The sequence below is a fragment of the Melanostigma gelatinosum genome (genome assembly GCF_949748355.1).
Source record: "Melanostigma gelatinosum genome assembly, chromosome: 11".
Taxonomy (NCBI): Eukaryota; Metazoa; Chordata; class Actinopteri; order Perciformes; family Zoarcidae; genus Melanostigma; species Melanostigma gelatinosum.
Window position 1 is genome coordinate 27112163 of NC_136644.1, and position 8314 is coordinate 27120476.

The 8314-nt window shown below is 43.6% G+C and overlaps 1 pseudogene across 1 annotated transcript in view; it reads right to left on the reverse strand.

Moving 5' to 3' along the window:
- LOC306785110 (extracellular serine/threonine protein kinase FAM20C-like) overlaps nucleotides 1-7210 on the reverse strand; it is an 8712-nt pseudogene extending 1502 nt beyond the window's left edge. The window contains exons 1-6 of the transcript in view: nucleotides 6813-7210; nucleotides 5750-5925; nucleotides 4788-4866; nucleotides 4025-4117; nucleotides 3822-3937; nucleotides 2349-2530 (exon numbers count right to left, since the gene is read on the reverse strand). The product of the transcript in view is annotated as an extracellular serine/threonine protein kinase FAM20C-like (transcript). The remainder of the gene's footprint in view (nucleotides 1-2348; nucleotides 2531-3821; nucleotides 3938-4024; nucleotides 4118-4787; nucleotides 4867-5749; nucleotides 5926-6812) is intronic.
- Nucleotides 7211-8314: the final 1104 nt, after the last annotated feature.

Consider the following 8314-nt stretch of genomic DNA (forward strand, 5'->3'; position numbering starts at 1 on the left):
TACTTCTCACGTCAACACCAACGTGTTTACCAACATCACAGAGTTTCAACCACTGGGGGAGCTGCTGAGCGTCCTCGTTCAGAACTGGATCATATTTTAGCTTGAAATAAGTGATGAACTGTGTTTGTTCGACCATCGATACCTCTCGTCCTCTAAACACGTGTGATCCGTCAAATACCAACAAGAGAAAACACGATCCCTCCAAATAACTACTCCGTTTCCTTCTTTTTGGATGAAGGTGGAACAGAAGCTGGTTCTAACGGAGTCTGGTGTCTTTGAGGAGATCCTAGATGACGGTGAAGATATTCTAAATACAGCGTAAAATGAAACTGATCTTGACTCTCTTAGGCGTCTGAAATACGTCTAAAGCAGCACATTGCTTTGACTGACTGGAGGACCTCATGAATAAACATCACTAATCATAATATAACCATAATCATCCAAACATCCCTTTGAGTTCTGTTAAAGGAACCCAGTCCTCCTGTGGTGCTGGAAGGAGATCCATGTTTCTGATAGATCTGCCATTAAAGACGTTCATTAATGCAACACAGTGCAGCTGGAGCACCTTTGACCTCTTGTGAACAACTAATCTATCAACTGAAGAAATAACATTTAGGAGCATGTTGTATACTTGCAACTTTCACAACATTGTTTTAAGTGCTGGATCTGTTTGTTTACCATATTTTACTGTCCATTTTAACATGTTTCTATTTTTTAATGATGTCTTGATTATTCCTTGTATGTGTGACGCACTCGGCAATGAACGGTCTGATTGATTCTGATTATTATTATTATGGTCTCATATTTGGGTTATTTACGTTCGAGGATTCAAGGACAATTTACTGTCAACGACATCCAGTTGCAGGTCTGCCAACGCAGTCGACACATGAACATCAGGAGCATCAGTGACCAATGTTCCCTCTAAGCTGCGCGCTTGAGCAATCGCGCACTGCTCGCACATTCTCAGCGCACAAGAAAATCTATGCAGCGCATAAAATAAAATTCAACATAAACGTATTAATTAATATCTAATATTAGTCCTAATCTTATCTAATCAATTAAACCAATAATAATAATAATAATAATAATTTTGTTTTCTGTACTATTTTGCAACGTAACTCAGTGAGTGACAGGAGTCCAGCCAATGATACGATTCGGTTCACTTACGCTACGCAGCCAATCATAGCATTGACACTATTGCCCTGCCCATTCGCGCCGTGCAGGTTAGCTAGCTAACAACAGTGCGGCGGAGTTACGAGACGCAAATGCTAACCCCTTATCATGGCGAAACGAACGGGCAGCGACACATCCACTCACCAAGCCATTGGAAAAAAGAAATGTGGTTCTTTTAAGATGGAATGGCTGTCGGAGTATGTTCAAATAGAAGAACAAGCGGTGAAACTGGGTGAGATTTTTTCTTTTTCGAGTGAGAAGGGTCTACTCTGCAAAACATGCAGCGAAGCTAAAGTAGCAAATGAGTTTTCCGAGGGAAAAATGTGGACTGAATGGAAGTTGGACTACCTCAAGCGTCACATTCAGCAGAAAAAACTAAAAATAAAATCAAAACAGCATCCAGAAATCGTCTTGAAGTGGCACATTTGGACCAGCTGATGCGCATAAAGTCAAAGCAAGAAGCAGACGAAGCCATCAACCTGGACAAAGTGTACAACCATTGGAGAAGTGAGAAGGACAGACGTGAAAAATAAGGTAAAATTTAAGTCAGATTTGTGCATATTCTCGTGACATTTATTAAGATTTTTTACTTATGGATATTAATCATTAAATTATGTTACTACTAGATCATTTATGGGTAGTAGAAATGATAATAAAAAACTGAGTAATTACATATTTTACAGACAGAGTTACAGGAATTTACACTGTATCACAAGCTACAGCACACGTCATTGTGCAAAATGTGAATGTTTTAATGTGAACAAAATGTTATGTCTGAAAGGTGTATATGTATCATTTCTTCCAGAACAGGACCCTCACACAGGCCACAACAGGACCTCACACAGGCCAAAGCAGGACTCTTCCCATGGCCAAGCAGGACTCTCACATAAAACATACTACACATCTCATGAACAACAAGATTTTTGTCTTTTTCCTTTAAAGTTTGTCAAATCACTTATATTAAAAGTAAACTAGTGAAAATTGCTGCTGTAATTTGATTCTTTTAATAAGCCATGTAACTTGCTATGATCCAAGGTTTTGAACAGGTGTGATACTGGTGTGTGGCCACAGCGTGCACATCTGATGTTGCTCACAGTGGTCCTCAGTGTGCTCAGGGAGCTTGTGTGTATGCCCAGACACATGAAAAATTAGAGGGAACATTGTCAGTGACTCACGTTGCCAGCTTGCTGCGGCTGTAGGAGCGTCTCCACGGGGACCTCCAGGTCCGGCGGGTCTCCAGGGACAGATCGGGCAGCATGACGGCCACAGAGGCCTCCAGGCCCCTGGGCCCACCGCACACAGCGTGCTCCGTGGAGCAGTAGTAGGAACACTTGCCGTTAGAAACACACGTTGCCCACTAGGGGGAGCCAGAGAGGTGCAGAGGAGGGAGAGAGAGAGAGAGAGAGAGAGAGAGAGAGAGAGAGAGAGAGAGAGAGAGAGAGAGAGAGAGAGAGAGAGAGAGAGAGAGAGAGAGAGAGAGAGAGAGAGCAAGAGAGAGAGAGAGAGAGAGAGAGAGAGAGAGAGAGAGAGAGAGAGAGAGAGAGAGAGGAGACATGTGAGAGAGAGGAGACAAGAAAGAGAGAGAGAGGAGACAAGAAAGAGAGAGAGAGAGGAGACAAGAAAGAGAGAGAGAGGAGACAAGTGAGAGAGTGAGAGAGAGAGGAGACATGTGAGAGAGTGAGAGAGACAAGAAAGAGAGAGAGGAGACATGTGAGAGAGTGAGAGAGAGAGGAGACATGTGAGAGAGAGAGAGGAGACAAGAAAGAGAGAGAGGAGACAAGTGAGAGAGTGAGAGAGAGAGGAGACATGTGAGAGAGTGAGAGAGAGAGGAGACAAGAAAGAGAGAGAGAGGAGACAAGAAAGAGAGAGAGAGGAGACAAGAAAGAGAGAGAGAGGAGACAAGTGAGAGAGAAAGGCGACAAGAAAGAGAGAGAGAGGAGACATGTGAGAGAGAGAGAGAGCGAGAGAGAGAGGCATGTGAGAGAGAGAGGAGACAACAAGAAGGTATAAGTTGTGTTTGGTGATGACCAGAGAGGATCTAGATCAGACTCTAGATCAGACTCTAGATCAGACTCTAGATCAGACTCTAGATCAGACTCTTGATCAGACTCTAGATCAGACTCTTGATCAGACTCTTGATCAGACTCTAGATCAGACTCTAGATCAGACTCTAGATCACACTCTTGATCAGACTCTAGATCAGACTCTAGATCAGACTCTTGATCAAACTCTAGATCAGACTCTTGATCAGACTCTTGATCAGACTCTAGATCAGACTCTAGATCAGACTCTAGGTCAGACTCTAGATCAGACTCTAGATCACACTCTTGATCAGACTCTAGATCAGACTCTTGATCAGACTCTAGATCAGACTCTTGATCAGACTCTTGATCAGACTCTTGATCAGACTCTTGATCAGACTCTTGATCACACTCTTGATCAGACTCTTGATCAGACTCTAGATCAGATTCTTGATCAGACTCTTGATCAGACTCTAGATCAGACTCTAGATCAGACTCTAGATCAGACTCTTGATCAGACTCTAGATCAGACTCTTGATCAGACTCTTGATCAGACTCTAGATCAGACTCTAGATCAGACTCTAGATCAGACTCTAGATGAATCCTGCAGGATTGTGTGACCGGTACCAGGAGAGGTGAAGAAGGTCTGGGCCAGTTTACGGTCGGTCGTGACGTCTTTGATCTCCTGGACCACATCCACCAGCCTCCCCACCACCGGTGGGATCCTCCTGAAACCCAAGACCCTGCAGAAGATGGCGTGAAGACGAGAAGAAGAAGAAGAAACAAACACCAACGTGACCAGTTCCATGCACTGGTGCTCCCTCGTGTACCTGTCCAGGTGAAACGCAGCGATCTCTGCGTTGTGTCTCTCAAAGTCTGAGAAGTAGTAGAGGTTGTAGTTGGTTTCTTCGTCTCGCTCCTGCCTATTGGACAGCAAAGACACAAACACAGACAGACAAAAGCATCAGGACATGACATAACTTATACTCCATAATATACACAGATACAGGAAGCCCACTCACCCTCAGCTGCTGGACAAGAATACCATGAATAGGATAATGTCATCAGCATGAAGAGAAACCTTCTCTGACTTCAGTTGGACAGAAAGTAAAACCATAAACGTGATGAACACTAAGACGTGGACGGAGGGGATTGATCTCAGCGACCGTTAAAGAAGATGCGGACAAATAGAAAGAGATATTATGTAAAGATATCATGTTATAAAGTCTTTGACTGTTCGTTTATGTTCTCATTGCTTTTATTGTTAATTAAAATAATCAGATTTGAAGATAAACTTTGTAGATTTATGCTGCAGATAATAAAGTGGTTCAGTTCTATGTGAACAAACCTGAGTTATAAACATTTAAATACATATGAATACATGTGAATACATGTGTGGGTTCTGATAGACGTCAGCTCAATCATTAAGAAGTATAAACTGAGACATTCATCTTTTTCTAACTTCAAATGTTAAACAATTAATGGAGCGATAAAATGAACTCAGATATCATAATACAATGAATAGATTCATGAACTGTATATTTATTTGTTTTACTTTATTACTTCCTGTGTGAAGCGACGTGTTGAACTCACTTCATGGGTTTCATCATCGCTCGTCCATAGTTAGGAAACGACATCACCAGCTTCAGCTGAGTGCCTCCAGACTTCTGCACTGAAACACACGGAGAGAGATTCCACGGTAACAGAGGCACACACACACACACAGACACAGTGTTCACTGTGTCTGTGTGTGTGTGTGTGTGTGTGTGTGTGTGTGTGTGTGTGTGTGTGTGTGTGTGTGTGTGTGTGTGTGTGTGTGTGTGTGACAAAACAAAACTGTTTGTTTTGTGTCGCTCATAACAACTTGTTTTTCAGGACAACGTGAAAAACGAAAGTTAGGTAACCAACAGTTAGGTTCAGACAACTAAACCAACAGTTAGGTTCAGACAACTAAACCAACAGTTAGGTTCAGACAACTAAACCAACAGTTAGGTTGAGACAACTAAACCAACAGTTAGGTTCAGACAACTAAACCAACAGTTAGGTTCAGACAACTAAACCAACAGTTAGGTTTAGACAACTAAACCAACAGTTAGGTTGAGACAACTAAACCAACAGTTAGGTTCAGACAACTAAACCAACAGTTAGGTTTAGACAACTAAACCAACAGTTAAGTTCAGACAACTAAACCAACAGTTAGGTTGAGACAACTAAACCAACAGTTAGGTTGAGACAACTAAACCAACAGTTAGGTTCAGACAACTAAACCAACAGTTAGGTTTAGACAACTAAACCAACTGTTAAGTTCAGACAACTAAACCAACAGTTAGGTTGAGACAACTAAACCAACAGTTAGGTTCAGACAACTAAACCAACAGTTAGGTTCAGACAACTAAACCAACAGTTAGGCTGAGACAACTAAACCAACAGTTAGGTTTAGACAACTAAACCAACAGTTAGGTTTCGACAACTAAACCAACAGTTAGGTTCAGACAACTAAACCCAGTGTTAGACAACACAGACTTGTATCACCCAGCTGAAGTTTTGTGTCACACCTGCGCTGACGATGCGATGCGTGGCGAGCTGCTGGATCAGCGGCTCCATGTTGGGGTCACGATGGGGGTACAGCTGCCAGCGGGAGATTCCCAGGTGGAAGCGCAGCCAAGGAGGCTGGCTGTTCCTGCTGCTGTTCCACTGGACGTCCTCGTAGGCCTCCTGGCTCGCACTCACCCTGCAAAGTAGAGTATTTCTATATCAGTAAAACACAATCTCTTTGGGTTTTTTTGTTTCAAGCTGCTATTTTAGGTTCTTGACAACTGTGACGGAAATGTTTTGTTATTTTGTGACATTTTACAGATAGTGGAAAAATAAATCAGCGATGAATACAACTGTTTGTTGCAGCTTTAATACAAACTGTAGATGGCTGCAGAGATTACATTATGAATCATGTTGAGGAGGAAAATGCCATGAGTCATGTTTCTTATTGTGTGTCGCCCATTTGTTTCGACATTGTCCGACATTGATATGATACAGTATACAGTCGATTTTTGTCGGAGCTCAGTGTCACTCTTGGACTGTAAGTGGTCGTATTCATTGTGACGTCTCTCATTGGTTTGTGGTCTGATGTTTTAAAGTCTAGAATTATGCGTTTTGTCCGTCGCCATCTTGAGTTTTATCAACCAGTGAACAGGAAGTGACCATATCTGGACTGAGGAGGAGTGATGTAGAGACGCCGTATACGTCTCTGGTAGAGACCTGTCAATCACTGTGTAGCCCCGCCCTAAAGCATCCCCTGCTTCATGGTCTGTGTGACTCTAAATGGACCATAATGTACTAAATGAACATCATGCTGTATTGAAGAAGACTTGAAACTAGAGATTGAGACATAAACTCATGTTTACAATGTTTACTGAGGTAATAAATCAAGAGAGAAGTAGAGTCATTTTCTATAGACTTCTATACAACCAGAGGAGTCGCCCCCTGGTGGACACTAGAGAGAATGCAGCGTTGACACATGAAGCTTTGACTTCACTCTTCAGAACCGGAGGTTGCCGCCTGGTATTGACTGAAAGATGCTAAAATACAAGTATGTTTTCTTCACTGTGAGAAGTCACTGACCACATGTTGGAGCTCCTCTCGCTGGCCTTGACCTTCGGTTTCACTTTCATCAGCCAGTCGTCCTCTGGGATGGGAGCTCCGGGCACGTTGTACAGAGGATGGTCAAACAGCGCCTCCAGCTTCGACCGCCCCGACTCCTCCGCCTCAGCTCGGTCGTCTCCCAACACCGACACGTCGTCGGAGACACGACCCTCGATGACCGGAGGCTCAGCGAGAACACGGATCCCCACCGAGGCGTGGTCGAGGTGAGCCCGGTCCGTCAGGGTCCCTGAGGGGCCACAGGGCTGCTGGTAAACGGGCAGAGAGACAAACGCCAGGAGGAGGTGGAGGAAAATGGTGACGGAGGCCAAGGACAGACAGATCGTCCTGGAGCGACAGCGCGGCGTTCGCCACATCATCCTCCTGAGAGGAAGGTGAGGTGAAGATCAGAAGAGAAGGAGTATCTGAGCAAGACCACATGGTGCAGAGCGGTAACAACACATGAAAACAACAGCATCAAGCCAAAGCTAGTGAAGCCATTCAGGAAGCTTTCAACTCACACAATCCTCTCACAAAGAAGCACAAACCTACACTGCAGCCTCCTTCCTGTTTCTAACACAGATAAGAGCGTCTGTCACTCTGCGCTGTTTCCCAGAGCAGTGAAACAGGACTCAGGTCCAGAACCCAGTCCGCCCAGTTGTTTGTGAGTTTCTCAGTGAGGGACGGCAGCCAGGTCAAAGTGATCCCGACACGGATCAATGTGTTTGCTCGCTCTTTCTCTGCCAGTTTCGTTGACCTTTGACCTTTTGTAAAAGTCTATTTTCAGGATGCTTCTAAAGATCCAAGAACTAAAAGTGTTCGACAGAACACCTCAGAGATCAACACTAAAAAGAACATGTGAATGTGTAGTTGAAGCTGAACAGGAAGTATTGAAATGCCAACGTGCACGTGATGCAGGTTAAAGGACGTTCTGCAACATGTGGCCATGTTTTTGTGCCAATTATTTGAATCCAAATCTTACACTGTGAAAAAGCGACGTCATTTATAAGTCACGTTGTTTCTATATTTGGGGAACGACAGGATGTCTTCTTCTTTAGTTTCAGGATGTCTTCTTCTTCTTTCGTTCCAGGATGTCGTCTTCTTCTTTTGTTTCAGGATGTCGTCTTCTTCTTTTGTTTCAGGATGAATTCTGTGAGCTGTCACTCACTTCCTGTTCTACTCCAGACAGACACACACACACACACACACACACACACACAACCTTTGACCCATGCTTTTTCACTTGAAGACAGTTGTGCGTCTCAGAGGTGTTTTCTTTGCTCTGCCAGCTTTTACATCATTAATTATTTATTTATTCTGCATTTATTCTGAGAATAGTCCATTTTAGTGTCTCAGGTTCGTCATTAAACCAGCTTTAAATCATGACACGTGAAATGCACTTCAGGTCCTAAAGCTGGAAATAAAGGACGGGACTGTTTCCTCAGCTAGAGCTGCAGCCACCGCTCATGGAACCAGAGCCACAG